Source organism: Phoenix dactylifera, chromosome 4 (genome assembly GCF_009389715.1).
Source record: "Phoenix dactylifera cultivar Barhee BC4 chromosome 4, palm_55x_up_171113_PBpolish2nd_filt_p, whole genome shotgun sequence".
NCBI classification, from domain to species: Eukaryota; Viridiplantae; Streptophyta; class Magnoliopsida; order Arecales; family Arecaceae; genus Phoenix; species Phoenix dactylifera.
In genome coordinates this window covers 29,167,665-29,184,287 of record NC_052395.1, presented here as the reverse complement: position 1 = coordinate 29,184,287, position 16,623 = coordinate 29,167,665, and positions in this window count along the sequence as shown.

The following is a 16,623-nucleotide window of genomic DNA, read 5'->3' as shown; positions in this document are numbered from 1 at the left end:
ATGTCACCAACCTACAGAAGTGCCGAAGCATTCGTTCAGGGCCGGCTTGGTGATTGAGGCAGTTGCCTAAGGTTCCGGCTTTCAAATGCATTTATTATGGTGAGTTCCAAGGTAGACCCAATGAATTTGGAAGCATGCTATGTATCTTTATAGCTATAAATGTATTGATGCCTCTAAATGCATTTATGTTGGGACGTATTTTTTATCTAAAGAAATTTATTATTTCTTTTCTTATTTATGCATTAAGGCTTCCAAATACATTTATGTTGGAGCCTTTGAGTTTGCCTTATGCCCCCAAATATATTGAGCTACTCCTGTGTGCGTTGGTTAGGACTTGTTATATGGTTTTAGTTGAAACATACCCAACGGTGTACCTACAAAACTTTTCCACCATAATTCGTTTTATCATCACTAGAGTGGACTGATGGATGCAACGATATCCAAGGGCCATCCAAGTTGCATTAAGACAAGTCTCCAAGGCTCCAACAGAAGGATAGGAAAGCATGTTACAAAGAAACCAAGATTCCAACACAACCAATCCAGCATCAACACGCCCACCGGCAAGTAGCAAGGCGGCCATGATCAATAATAACATACCTGGTCAACAATCCAAGTAGAAAGACCGCTGCAATTGACAACAAAGCATTCAACACCCAAGTATAAATACGGTCGCAAGTATTTTTACTTGTGTTGTGGTTCAAATTTGGCTCGAGGGTGACCACGCCGGAGGAGTTGAAGGAGCCGCCGGTGGTTGGAAGAAGAAGACGGGAGCTACCTCTTGCGCGACGGCGGCGGACCTGCACTAAGCTTCACCGGTGTTTCCGGTGAGGACCCTCCGACGATCAAGTTAGAGTGGGGTAAATTTGATCCAGCCAAGAGTCCCTTAGAAGTTACTTGATCGGGCTATTTATAGTCCCGGTGGAGAGACCCAGGTGGCAGAGACACTGTCCGCCCTCATCATGAGGGGGCATGGCTGTGAGCTAAATGGCGCGTAGCTAAGGCTGGTTGGTGGCGTGTGGTGCTGTCCGTTCTCGAGAATGGTAAGGTGTTGACAGTCGCAGCAGGATATGGCTGGAGTAGTCATGGTGCCATCCTTTGACTGTTGAGGGTCGGCTGTGGAGGCGTGGCACGATAGTGTTATAACGTACGACCACGTAGGAGGGCGTAGGCACGCACGTGGATGCGGTTGTTGGCGAGGCCAAGGCTGTTGAGAGGTCGCGTTGTGTGTCTGGCGAGGTCGGCTAGATGGGTGCTGAGGGTTGCTCGGCTTTCCGGGTTCCGAGGTGTGCCGGTGGAGCGTCCTGAGCTCGAGGGTCGGGGCGTACTACTGAACTAAGTGCTCCGAGCTTGGTCGGGGCGGGTCGGCGAACACTGGAGACACCCCAAACTTGGTCGGAGGAGTCGGCAAATATCCGAAGTCGAGCTGATTCTGGGCCGAAGTGAGGATTCAACCGGTCAGCGTTGGCATTTATTGGGTCGAAACTGGACGGCCTTTTATCTATGGGCTGGACGATCCATTTTGCCCCCCATCCAACTTGTATTGTTGAAAAGGAAAAAAAAAACATGACATTTCACAATAATCAATAACAAACCTGTTAAACAAACTGATAGACGTCAGGATTTGCGCCCACCTCCATTTGTGCAGGTCTACCATAGAAGGCATCCGATTTCTTATTCGGACGGAATTAGGTCTTAATTGCCTTAATTCGGAATTAGTCCATTAGTTGTATTTTATTTGGTTTTCCTTCTCAAATAGGCTACCTCCACTTGTGCACGTCTACCATAGGAGACGTTCGATTCCTTATTCGAACGGAATTAGGTCTTAATTGTCTTAATTGTGGATTAGTCAATTAGTTATTTTTTATTTAATTGTCTTTCTCAATTAGGCATATTGTCTTTCTATTATAATAAGAGTCCAAGTTAGATAGGAGTCTAATTGGCATAGCGTCGCCCGACCCCTATAAGAGTTGTAATCGTTTTCAATTGAGAGAAGGAATAACAATCCTGAAATTTTTCTACGTACTCTCTCCCACTCACGTCTCTCTTTTCCTCATGTGCTCTCTCTCTTTCTCCCTTTCTCATGCTCTTTTGTTCTCTTTCCACCCTCTTCTCCTAACAATCCACCAGTGAGATTTGTCTTGCAGATCTTATCAACTTGGTATCAGAGCTACAGTAGCCAATTTGCTGCAATAGTCCACTCACTATAGTAGCCGATTCGCTACAGTATCCGATTGGCATCTAGCATGGCTTCCACGTGCTCAGTTATAGATGAAGATCTCGTGTCGAGGGTAGAGGTCGAGCTCCACAACATCAACATTACCATATACCGACATGCAGATGCTTTCGAATCTACTAATGCCAACCTAGAGACCCTTTCCTCTAACATAACTCTCCTCTTGAAAAATGGGGAGAGTCTGCCTCCTCGATCTCTAGGGAGCCCGACTCGACGGATTCTGTTGGGTAACAGTGAAACAATTCAACCACGGCTCGCACGGGTGGATTTTTTGAAACTTACAGGTGAAGATCCGATGGGATTGATCTATAAGGCTGAGCATCTTCTGCTACCAAGGCACCTCAGATGCGGAGAAGGTACTGTTGGCTTCCTTCCATCTCCATTATAAGGCCCTACAATGGTTCCAGTGGTATGAGACCATGCATCCCCGAGTGAGTTGGCCAGAGTGCACACAAGCCCTCTGTGTTCATTTTGGGCTATCTGAATATGAAAACTTTGATAAGTCTCTCGCCAAACTACAACAAACAGGGTCGGTGCGAGATTATCAGAACCAGTTCGAACGGTTGGCTTCCAGGTTCAAGGCTGGCTAGAAGGGGCTCTTCTAGGGAGTTTTATAGGCGGCCTTCGGGAGGACATTCGTTTGGAGGTTAAGCTTTTCCGAACAAAGACGATGACACATGCATTGAGTTTGGCGCGACTACAGGAAGATAAGATCCTTCGCGCGAGACGCAACTCACCTCGTCAGGGTCTACTTCCTACATTAGTGCAGAATCCACCGTCGGCCCTGCTAGCGGCCAGACCGGCCCGGGAACATTGGGCCAGGCTGACTCCCACCCCCGGTGGCCTCGTCATAGGTTCCGACAGGTGTTTGCCTCAAGCACCTGACTTGGGAATAGATGCAAGCTCATAGGGAGAAAGGCTTGTGTTACAACTGTGATGAGAAGTTCTTACGAAAAAATGTCTACAAATCTCAGCAGTTGTTTTTGCTGATATCGGAGACAGAAGAGGAGGCGTTGGTATAGGAGGAGACGATTGCAGAGGGGGAGCAGGACCTACTCGACCACCCCAAGATCTCGATTCATGCCTTGTCGGGATGTACCTCACCTCAGACAATACGAGTAGTCGGAACGGTAGAGGGTCGACCGGTGTTGATTTTGATAAACAATGGTAGCACCCACAATTTTATCAATGATCGGTTGGCTCGGAAGCTTCATTGTAAGATTGCACCCGCAATGCCTTTCACGGTGAAGGTGGTTAATGGCAACTGCTTAGCATGCAAGGCGGTCTGCAAGGCTGCGGATGTTCAAATTTAAGGGTACTTGTTCTAGGTTGACATGTATCCCTTGGGTCTCCAAGGGTCGAACATCGTCCTTAGCATTCAGTGGCTTAGGAGTTTGGAACCGGTCCTTTATGATTGAGAGAAACTCACTATGCAGTTTGAGGTGCAGGGCATTCGATACCAATTGGAGGGCGACTCGAAGGCACCCGTGCTGTCGGGTAGCTTGCATTCGATCTAGCGACTCCTATGTTAAGGAGCCTATGCATACATTATGATAGCAGGCCATAGTGGACAAGGGAGCCTGAACGGTGAGGAGCATGATTCCCCCTAGACCCCTTGCTAAAGAAATTCAGCTACTTGTTCGAGGAGCCACATGGTCTACTGCCCTCTCGATCGCATGACCATGGGATCGAGATTGTTGCAAGAGTTGGACCAGCTAACGTGAGGCCACAACATTATCCGCATATTCAGAAAGTGAAAATCAAGCACATTGTTCGGGACATATTGGACGCTGGCATCATTAGACAAAGTACTAGTCCATATTCTTCTCTGGTCCTGCTCGTGAAAAAGAAGGATGGTTTGTGGTGGTTTTGTGTCAATTATCGGACCTTGAACGATATCACAGTCAAAGACTGATACCCGATACCAGTGATTGACGAGCTGCTGGATGAGCTTCATGGGGCAGTATTCTTCACTAAACTAGACTTAAAGTCTGGTTATCATTAGATTCGAGTTGCTCTAGAGGATGTGCCAAAGACAACTTTTCGCACCCATGACAGTCACTATGAGTTCTTGGTGATGTTGTTTGGTATCACCAATGCTCCAGTTACCTTCCAGGCCTTAATGAACAACATTTTTAGGTTTGTTCTGCACAAGTTTGTTCTCATTTTCTTTGATGATATTTTGGTCTACAGCAAGACATGGGAGGACCACTTGCGCCATCTTCGATACGTCTTCTAGACCTTGCAGGAGCATTGCCTCTTTGCAAATTGGAAGAAGTGCACTTTCGACTAGTAGAAGGTCGACTACCTTGGGCATCTCATATCCGCTCAAGGGGTAACAGCTGATCCAGAAAAAAATCTGGAGCATGGTGGACTGGCCGAGACCGCAAAATATACGGGCTTTACGGGGTTTCTTTGGGGTGACTAGCTACTACTGAAAATTTGTGCAAGGATATAGAAAGATTGCCGAGCCACTGACCAAGCTGTTCTGGAGGAATGGGTTTCAATGGACACCCACAACAGAGAAGGCTTTTGAGGATCTCAAGGTTGCTATGTCTTCTACACCCGTGCTAGCCCTTCCGAATTTTTCCAAAACCTTTATGGTAGAGGCGGGTGCACCCAGAAGTGGCATTGGGGTTGTTCTGATGCAGGAGGGTAGACCCATTGCCTATTATAGTGAAGCATCGTTAGAAAGGGGTCAAGGGTGATCCACCTACGAGAAGAAGCTGATGGTCGTCGTACATGCTGTCAACAAGTGGCATAGCTATTTGATCGAGTGTCGATTTGTTGTTCGTACAGACCACCACAACTTGAAGTATCTATTGGAGCAGTGGACTTCGACTATGGACCAATAGAGGTGGGTGGTGAAGTTGTTGGGGTTCGATTTTAAGATTGTGTACCAGCTTGGGCATGAAAATAATACAACAGACGCACTATCTCGTCAACATGAAGCTGGAAAACTAGCAACTATCACTATCCCACGTTCAGATTGGTTGGCTAGCTTGTGCGAGGAGGTGAGGGCGAGCATTCAATTGGATGAGATTCGACACTGGGTTCAGGCGAGGGAGGACCCTTCTAAATGGTTCGCCCTTATTGATGGAGATCTGTGGTACCAGGGAGTCTAGTGTTGCCTTCAGATTTTAGTTCAGAGAGAAACTTGTTGCATGAGTACCATGACACCCCTATTGGGGGATACTCTGGCATTCTAAGAACGTACAAGAGGCTGGCCAACAACTTCTTCTGGCAGGGTATGAGGAAGGATGTGAACGATTATGTCCGTGCATGCAATATTTGTCAGCATAACTAGTACGAAACAATGCTCCCTGCTGGTTTGCTGCAGCTGTTATCGGTTCCAGAGCAGGTTTGGGTGGATATCTCAATGGATTTCATTAAGGGGTTGCCGTGTTCAACTGGTTACTTCTTGATTATAGGGCACAAAATTGAAGACGGGAATGGCCTACTATCCCCAAACCGACGGGCAAACGAAGGTCCTGAACTAGTGTTTGGAGACCTATCTGAGATGTTTTGAAGGCATACGACAGAAACAATGGGTGAGAAGGTTGCCTTAGGCAGAATTTTCGTATAACACCTCTTATCAGTCCGCTACTCATATGACTCCTTTTGAGGTAGTCTATGGACGACCACCTCCTTTAGTGCACCACTATGAACCAGGCTCCAGATCAGTAGCACTGGTTGATCAGAAGTTGCGTGCTAAAGATGAAGTCCTACGACTTCTTAAGGATAAATTGGCGATTGCTCGTAATAGGATGAAAGTCCAATTGGACAAGCATCGTCAGGAGCTCGAGTTTAGCATTGGGGATTGGGTCTACCTTAAGCTCCAACCATATCGACAGACTTCAATACAGATCCATGCTAATAAGAAATTGGCACCTCGTTTATATGGACCATTCTAGGTGATTGAGAGGATTGGATCAGTGGCATACAAGCTTAAGCTGCCAAAAGACTTCTGAATTCACCCAGTTTTCCATGTCTCACAGGTCAAGAAGCAAATAGGGGATGTAGGTAGACCGCTTCCTCAGTTGCCCACGTTTTCTCCAGAAGGAGAACTGGTTTTGGAGCCAATGGAGATCTCTGATTTCCATTGGGTTAAAAAGAAAGGGGTCTATGTGCAAGAGGCCCTCATTCAGTGGATGGGATTACCAAAGGAAGATGCTACTTGGGAGGAGTATGACAAGCTCAAGTTACAGTTCTCTCATCTAAACTTTGAAGACAAGGTTCGTCTTGAAGGGGAGGAGAATGATAGATGCCAAGATTTATGCCCACCTCCATTTGTGCACGTATACCATTGGAGGCATCGGATTTTTTATTGGAACCTAAATTAGGTCATTATTGCCTTAATTTGGGATTATTCAATTTGTTGTCTTTTATTTGGTTGTCCTTCTCAATTAGGCCACCTCCACTTGTGCACGTCTACTATAGAAGGCGTTGGATTCCTTATTCAGATGGAATTAGGTCTTAATTGCCTTAATTTCGGAGTAATCAATTAATTATTTTTTATTTCGTTGTCTTTCTCAATTAAGAATATTGTCTTTCCATTATAATAAGAGTCCAAATTAGGTAGGAGTCTAATTGGTATAGGGGCGCCCGACGCCTATAAAAATTGTAATCGTTTTCAATTGAGGGAAGGAATAATAATTCTGAAATTTCTCTACTTACTCTCTCTTTCGCTCACGCCTCTCTTTTCCTCACGTGCTCTCTCTCTCCCCCTTTCTCACGCTCTCTCTTGTTTTCTTTCTCTCCACCCTCCTAACAATCCACCAGTGTCTTGCATATCTTATCAACTAGACCTGCCTTGCAGATCTTATCACAAACCAAGCATGGATGAACATATTTTCAAGCTTAGTAGAATGTAATATTGGAAACTGTTGCCGAGATAGACAACCCAAGAGGGGGGGTGAATTGGGTTTTAAAATAATTATTGCAATTAAAAGACTTTGTGAGTAACTAATTAAAACTTTTGCGAGTGGATTAATTAGTTGCTATATGCAGTGGATGAAGGGAAAGGAAGAGACAATGAAACAATCACAAACACAAGCAATTTTATAGTGGTTCGGAGCTAACCCTTGCTCCTACGTCCACTCCCCAAGCCTCACTTGGGAGTTCACTATAATTTCTCGGATTACAGCCGGTTGTTTTACAAGTTCACAACCCAACTTGTTGTTTTACGAGATCACAACGAACTCGGTCGGTTTTCACAGGCTCACCGACTAGAACCACCTGATTGTTTTTCCGGGATCACAATCAAACCTTACACCGTTGGTTTTAACCTTGGCTCACCAACAAACCTTAACACCCTTGATTCAATCCCCTGATTGAATCAAGTAAGTAACAAATAGTTTGATACAAACAAAAAGGAAGCTTCTCAAAAGCGTATTTAAACAATTTAAGCAAGAAAGAGTAAGAAGCCCTCAAACTAATTTTGGAGATGGAGGAAGGGGCTTTTCAAACTCTTTGACTCCTCTTGAATTTGATGTAGACTTGCTGTCAGGAGGAGAGCCTTGAATGTGAAGAAGACAGTTGGAGAGTCGACTTCAATGCACTTCTTCCTTCTTTTTCGTGTAATCACTCTAGAGAGCTTTTGGTTGGTGGAAATCCCTTTAGCTTTGAATGGAGTCTCTTCTTCTTACTCTATTATTGTTCACTCAGGCTATTTAAGCCATTCCCAAAGAAAAATAGCCGTTAGACACAGATTCAAGGCCGTTCTGCACATTCTGCAACTCCTGACAAAATGCCCGTTGGGATCGGAGTCGACTCGCTCGATCAGGAGTCGACTCGAGTGTTGCTGGAGTCGACTCATGCTTTACTGGAGACGACTCGCCCACTGTTCAAAATTTGAAATCGAGTGCCGTCCCGTTCTGGAGTCGACTCGGCTGAACCTGGAGTCGACTCGGTTGAACCTGGAGTCGACTCGCCAATTATCCGGAGATGACTTTTCCTTCTGGAGACGACTCGATCTTCAGGCTTCAAAACTCATCCTCTCGGTTTTGCTTCCTCGAGTCGACTCGGATTTCCTTGGAGTCGACTCGGCTCTCAGAGCCTGAAAGACAGGTCTTCTGTCTTTGAACTTGATCTGTCTCAGAGTCGACTCGGACTTTGCGGGAGTCGACTCGGCTCTCAGACACGAAATATCGGTCTTCTGTCTTTGGAGTTGAACTGCCTTAGAGTCGACTCGGACTTTGCGGGAGTCGACTCGAGTTCTTCGGGAGTCGACTCGGCTCTCAGAGTCCAATATGGCTTCTCTGTCTTTCTGTCTGTTACTCCATGGAGTCGACTCGTACTATGCTGGAGTCGACTCGGTAAGCATCGGAGTCGACTCGAATTCTTCAGGAGTCGACTCGTTGACAGATTCTGAGATGAATCTTTCTGTCCGGCTGTCTGTTCTCAGTCGGAGTCGACTCGTAATGTGCAGGAGTCGACTCGAGCTTGTGCCAGAGCTTCTGATACGCTTGGAGTCGACTCGTAATCTTCCGGAGTCGACTCGAGATTCAGACTTTGGTTCAAATTGAATTCCTTACTTATCCAAAGTGTATTGAACCAAAGCTAGAGACACTTGAACATAAATTTACAAATATTTGACTGAAACACTAGATTGAATTCATTAGTATAACATAAGATATACTCAAATGCTTTGAGCTCATCAAAATCAAATAGGGTTATAATCAATCACTCCACAATCTCCCACTTTTTGATGATGACAAAACATTGAGTATTTGTAAAGTGAATTGCTCAACCAAAAAGGAGATTTATAGTAAAGTTTTAAAATGAATTCAAGTATCTAGTTATTTAATTTATCCAAAACTGAAAGGTGTGAAACAGTAAATTCTGAAGTTAAAGCTCCCCCTTTCATTTGGAATTATATAAGCCTTCATGTCATGCAATCAATTGTTTGGCTTATATATATTTAATGAGTTTGCTTTCTTAAGATTTCAGATTCTCTCCCTCAACACATGCATTCAACTTTGTTTAGATTCTCTGAATTTTCTTTTAGTGTATTGAAGCTTTTGAACTTAAATTTTTGGTTTTAGAGGAAAAATCTGCCAATTTGTTCTTGAGTATGATTCAACTAATCTCCGAATATCCCTTGAATAGATTCTGGAGATTACTCCTTTAGGAGCCCCAACAGAGAGATAATGAGCCTCGAGGTATCGAATCCACTTAGAACAAATTATTTTGTGCTTTAAAAGTTTTCTTTTTATTGATTCCCTTTACATGTCTATTCAATATATTTTCTCCCCCTTTTTGTCATCATAGCAAAAAGGCAGAAAGCATAGTAAGATGCAAAAACTCAAGAATGCACAATTTTTGAAAAGAAGTTCTACTCATTGTATTTATCCAAAATTAAGTACAAGTGTGATTACATATCAAGTGAGTCCTCAAGGGACTGTACAACATAAAGTAAAGAAAAATATACAACTCTAGCCCTTGCTCAGTCTAGTGTGTTTGATGACCATGCTTAGCCCCTCATTGATGTTTCCCAGTTGTTCAAGAATCTCCGAGGTGGCTCTAGACTGAATAGTTGATATGTTGTTCACACTTTCTTGGAGGGTGTCGAGCTTGAAGATCAGTGTGTTGGCTAGTCTCTCAGCACCCTGACTCTGGTTGCCTAGTTCCTTTTTGATGCTATCTCGCATCTCCCTTGTGTCGTCCTTGACGTCACTTATGTTCCAGTATTGTCCTTGAACTAGGCTTCGGATGTTGAATATCTCCTCCCTCAGATTTGCAACTATCTCTGTCACGGCTGCTAAGGAGGGTACTAGCTGGGTGGAGGGAGCACTCTGAGGACCTCGGAGCTCCCTCAGTAGGTCGTCTCGTAGCTCCCTCACGATCTCCTGCCGCAACTCCCGGAGCTGCTCAGAAGATATCCGGACCTCCAGTGGCTGAGAAGGTGGTGCAGTGGAGGGTCCGGCTGAAGTAGATGGTGCTGAAGTGGAGGGATAGGTGGGAAAATCTGAGTCATGATCAGGGCTGGGGAAGTGTCGAGTAGTAGAGTCAGAAGGTGTGGAAGTGGACGATCTCCGTACCCAGACTCCCTCGACTCTATGGAACCCCATTCTATGGAGAGTCCCCTCACCCATTCGGTCAGTGTGACGCAGTAAGCGAGAGGGTTCTCCCTCAGGAATAGGAACCCCTAACTCCCTAAAGATGAGGGTGAATAGCATACCATACGGGAGACTCAATCTAGGCTTATCTAATGGTTCACAGATGTATCTGTAGATGAGTTTTGGGAAGTTGATTGGAGTATCTTGAAGTATGTAGAACATCAGGGCTAGGTCCCTCTCAGACACAAAATCAAAACGGCCTGTCTTGGGGAAGAGGGTCCTAGATATGATACTTAAGAGGAGCCGCATTTCAGCTGATAGCTGATTTGCAGACACCTCTTCTAAGGGGGACTGAGGTGGACTCTCTAGTATGGCCGTAAGGGCCTCAGTCCTATTCGCGGGGTGAGAGGGAGACACCCCTACTTGGGGAAGATGAAGGACTTGAGCAATGAAGTCCTCCGAAATAAATATAGGGACACCCGCTACAGTTCCCTGAATACCACCATTACCCCTAGCTACAGTACCGTAAAATTTCCTAACTAACCCCGGGTAAGTAGGGAGATCTAGGGAACAAAACCTTTCTAACCCTTGAGCCCTTAACCGATGCCCTAGGGTAAAGCCTTCCCGGGAGAGGAAGTCAAAGTTGACTTTTCTCCCGGTGGAGACCGCCTTCCCGGCGCACGGACGCGAGGAACCGGCCTCGGCGGGGAAGGAACCAGAGGTTGTGGCCTCGCGGGTTCATTCCGAGCCTTTGACCGTCGCTCGGTGCCGCTCGCGGAATGGGGCCTTTTCCGGCTCGGGACAGTGGCTTTGCGAGGCATCCTAGACCTAAGGAGGGGGAAAGGACACGAGGGACGGAGGGAAACTCGACGGAAATGGCCTAACAAGGGTCGGAGACGACTCTAGGGTTTTTGAAACAGTGACGGCGGTGAATAGAAGTGTCGATTGAACATTTCGATTAGGGTTAAAACATCGGATTTCCGACCTCGAGTCGACTCCAGTAAGTCGCGAGTCGACTCGACCTCGAGTCGACTCCAAAATATGCGCGAGTCGACTCCCCCCATGATGCCATCGACCTCGAGTCGACTCCGAAATATGCGCGAGTCGACTCCCCCATGAGCCGACTCTAAAATGTATCCGAGTCGACTCGAACTCTGGCACGCACCCAAAAATCATGTTATTTTCGTGCCACTAGAGATAGTTATAGACTTATCCATGATTTAGGAGCTGAATTGATGATCATAGATAAGAAGTCCTATGTTTACCTTAGACTAATCCTCAAAATCTATGAATTAGAGGAGAGTATCACGAGAATGGATCAATCACTCCTAACCCTCTTCTAAGTATGCAAAATCGATCCTCACATAGGGGTTTTGTGAAGATATCAGCAAGTTGATCATCAGTACACACAAATTGAAGTGTCACATCACCATTCAGTACATGATCTCTTATGAAGTGATGTCTTATCTCAATATGTTTAGTTCTTGAGTGCTGAATTGGATTCTTAGTTAGATTAATGGCACTTGTATTATCATAGTTAATGGAAATTTTATCTTGTTTAATGCCATAATCTTCAAGTTGTTGTTTAATTCACAAGATTTGAGCACAACAACTCCCGGTAGCAACATATTCGGCTTCAGCTGTAGATAATGCAACCGAGTTTTGTTTCTTGCTAAACCAAGAGATTAAATTTTCTTCTAAGAATTGACATGATCCACTGGTGCTTTTTCTATCAAGTTTACAACCAGCGAAGTCTGAATCAGTGTACCCAATTAAATTTATGCTTGAATCTTTAGAGTACCATAGACCTATGGTTTTTGTTCCTATTAGGTATTTAAAGATTCTCTTAACAGCTATTAAATGTGATTCCTTAGGATTAGATTGATATCTAGCACACATGCATACACTAAACATGATATCAGGTCTACTTGCAGTAAGATATAATAAAGATCCTATCATACCTCTATACATCTTTTGATCTACTGACTTACTTGATTCATCTTTATCAAGTTTGTATGACGTACCCATGAGTGTGCTGATTGGCTTGTTTCCTTCCATATCAAACTTCTTGAGCATCTCTTTGATGTATTTCGCTTGACAGATAAAGATGCCCTCCTTAGATTGTTTGATTTGTAGCCCGAGGAAATAGTTCAGCTCTCCCATCATGCTCATTTCAAATTCACTCTGCATCAAGTCAGCAAATTCTTCGCAGAGGCGATTGTTAGTAGCACCGAAAATAATATCATCAACATAAATCTGCACTACTAACATTTCTTTATTTTTCTTCTTTAAAAACAGTATTGTATCTACATTTCCTCTAGAGAACTCATGGTCTAGTAGAAATTTGCTAAGTCTTTCATACCAAGCTCTAGGAGCTTGCTTTAGATCATAAAGTGCTTTATTTAGTTTGTAAACATGATTGGGGTATTGATGAATTTCAAAATCAGGAGGTTGTTCTACATACACCTCCTCATTAATATACCCATTCAAAAATGCACTTTTTACATCCATTTGAAATAATTTGAAGTCTTTAGAGCATGCAAATGCTAGCAACAATCTAATTGCCTCAAGTCTACCTACAGGAGCAAAGATTTCATCAAAGTCTATACCTTCTTCTTGATTATAGCCCTTTGCTACTAGTCTAGCCTTGTTCCTAATCACAATTCCATTTTCATCAAGTTTATTTTTATATATCTATTTAGTACCTATTATTGAATATTCAGAGGGTCGTTCAACTAGGTTCCATACCTTGTTTCTAGTAAATTGGTTTAGTTTTTCTTGCATTGCATTTATCCAATTTACATCCTTTTCAGCTTCTTCTATGTGTTTAGGTTCAAAGTGTGAGACAAATGCTAGATGATTATTTAAGTTCCTAAGAGATGCTCTAGTCCTAACAGGTTGAGATGGATCATCTAAAATTAATTCCTTAGGATGTCCATGAGCATACCTCCAAGCCTTAGTCAGCCCATGATCCACAATTGCCTCTTGGCTTGTTGATGCATTTCCAATTAGTTTTTGTTCATCTTCTTGTAATGTCATCTCATCAATCTTTTCTTCAAGAATTTCTGCATCATCATCAGGAACAACTCTCTTGCTAGAAGAGATATCACTAGTATCATCAAAAACAACATGTATAGACTCTTCAATAACAAGATTTCTTTTGTTAAATACTCTATATGCTTTACTTGATGTAGAATATCCCAAAAAGATACCTTCATCAGATTTAGAATCAAATTTACCTAAGTTATCCTTTCCATTATTATGAATGAAATACCTACATCCAAAAACATGAAAATGGTTTACTTTGGGCTTTCTATTTTTCCAAAGTTCATAAGGTGTTTTCTTTATAATGGGTCTTAATAAAACTCTATTTAATATATGACATGATGTATTAATGGCTTCTCCCCAAAAATACTTAGGGAGGTTACTTTCACATAGCATGGTTCTAGCCATTTCCTCTAGGGTTTTATTCTTCCTTTCTACAACTCCATTTTGTTGTGGTGTCCTAGGTGCAGAAAAATTATGAGTTATCCCCTTTTTACTACAAAATTCATCAAATAGATGATTTTCAAATTCCGTTCCATGGTCACTTCTAATAGCTATGACTGAAGCATCTCTAGCATTAGTTACTTCCTTATGAAATTTCTTAAATACTGAAAATGCTTGATCTTTATGAGCTAAAAACATGACCCAAGTATATCTAGAAAAATCATCTACAATAACAAGACCATATTTGTTTCCACCTAGACTTGTGGTTCTAGTTGGTCCAAATAGATCCATGTGTACACTACAGCAAATGAAAGTTTTGCCGACTGACTTTTCCCGACGCTAGGGGAAAGCGTGGGTAAAGGTGGGCTCAGCGCCAACCTTTTCCGACGCTTTGGGTTAGCGTTGGAAAAGCGAAACAAACAACGACGCTCTAAAGCGTCGTTATAAGTTTGAGAAACAACGACGCTTATAAGCGTCGTTAGAAAACTTAAAACCCACCCCCTCGCTCGATCGGCCCCCTCTCCTCATTTCGTATCTGCGAGCCCTAGATCGGCCCCCTCTCCTCATTTCCTATTTGCGAGTGCGCCGACTTCCCCGCTGCCGTCGACCTCTCCTTCTGAGGTAAGCCACCTCCTTCTCCTCCTCCTCCTCCTCCTCCACCTCAAACTGATCTCACCTCCATCCCTAGCCCCGATCGGCAATCGAAGACTCCGCTACTCCGCCGCCGTCGACCTTGCCGTCGTCTGAGGTAAGCCTCCTACTCCTCCTTCTCTTCCTTCTCCTCCTCCTCCTCCTCTTTGTTTTCTTCTTATCTTTAACTCTCTTCCGGCCCCGTCTCCTCATCCTCTGCCGGTCGATGCCCTAGCTGTGCGCCGACAGCTCATCTCCATCCCGAGCGAGCCCTAGCTACTCCGTCGTCGTCGACATCGCCGTCGTCTGAGGTAAGTGATCCTCATACTCTCCGTCTTGATCCTCATACATATTTTCCTGTTATTGGGGTTAGGCAAAACAATGAACAATGGAAGAGAGAGCGCTGAGCAGTAGATGAGAAAGCAAAGGGATTTTGGATGGTAGACTAGTAGTATTTCTAGACCAGAGCACTTTCTATGGCTATCCGTGGCTGCTATATGTCATGGGTCATTCTTTTGATGGGGATTTTAACCTGTTATGCTCTTGAAGGGCTACTTTATGTTATTTGCATTTAAGTTTCATCTTGTTTTATGATTGCTATTCTATAAATGATGGTCGCCTATTTCAATAATGAATTTGATTCTCTAATTTGTGATATTAAGAGTTGGTGGGTAGTCGTCGTTTCTTTAAGGTTACAAATATTAAAATGACTTGTTAAAATATTGTTTTATAAATTTGTTAAGTTAATTAGAAAATTTGAAGGAGAAATATATGTCTTTGCAAAAAAATTAATATTTAAATTTAGTTAAATTTATATATTATCTTTTATATTTTGATATTTCTCTCTCTATTTTTTTCTAGTTGAGTCTCAGTTATATATATACATATATTCTGTTTTGTCTTAGCTAGCTAGGTACAAATCTGAATCCGATGCTTGTATTCTTGTTCATGGAACATCAGTAGTGATGGCTATGAAAAAAATAGTTATATTTATATTGGTGAATTTTGAATTGTTTGGTTTGATGTTTTGTTTTCATCGGGCATGGAACTAGAGGCGTATGCTTTAAATTAACCCTTATTGCATATCTGGCACTTGTGGTCTGAAGATAACGAAATTTTAAATTGATAGCCGAATCCAATATCTTTGATAAAAGTCATCTGATATTACATTAAAAATAGTAATATATTCATTATGAGCTCAGATCCATCAGTCCAGGTTTGAAGGAGCGATTCAGTTCTTTACATCCTAGATATATATCAATAATAGTAATATATTTCAATGATTAAACAGATCCGAACTTAATAAACAAAAGGAAAGATTTTGTTCTAAGTCATGGGTTCAACAGTTTAAGCAACTAATGTTAGATTTTGTAGTAGTTTCTTCTCCGATCATCTCAAGGAGAGCATTTAGGACTATTATCATGAGGAATAATTCAGATGTTGTATCTCCTAATGAACTTGCGAGAAGAAACTTTGATAAAAATAAATGATCTTTATGATGCCATCTAAATCTAACGTTTGAATTTTATATGGTGAAAGTTACATTGCGATAATCTCAACTAATTGACATCTAGCCAAATTACATTTTCTAAAATATATTAATCTCAAATGCCTATAATAAACAACAAAGAGTATGTACCTTCATACTGATTAGATGGAGTCACTTGGTATAATTATATTGTAGCATTTAATGTTGGAAAATTATACAACAAAGGCATTTTCCATTCTGTTTTTTTTTTTTAAACATTTTGCTAAATTCAGAAATGAAAGTAACTTTTATAATAATTTATAAAGAACTATCTCCTAATTTGCACATTTTGGAATTAGAAGTGCTACCCTGGTTGACCATCATTTTTCTTGTCCTAGTTATTTCTTTTTACTGCTAATGTTAAAGATGTCAGTCTGTATGGTATTTTCAAGTTGAGAAAATTGGTATGTTATATATGGGTTTATTGGGTATTTGCTTGTAATACAATATACAATACGATATGATTTCCATTGACTAATTTTGTTTACGCTAACTCTTGATGTAATTGATTCTACCCCATTGGAGTATTTCTTTGTGTAGATTTGACATAGCTTGCTTAATTCTTTTATATTCTTCTAAAAACACTGTCAGCAGATGAGGAGTAAATTGGCAAAACTAGAAGTGAATAAAACTTTGAATTGAGGATCATTAAGAGGTGAGACCATTGGTTTGGGAAAGATTAT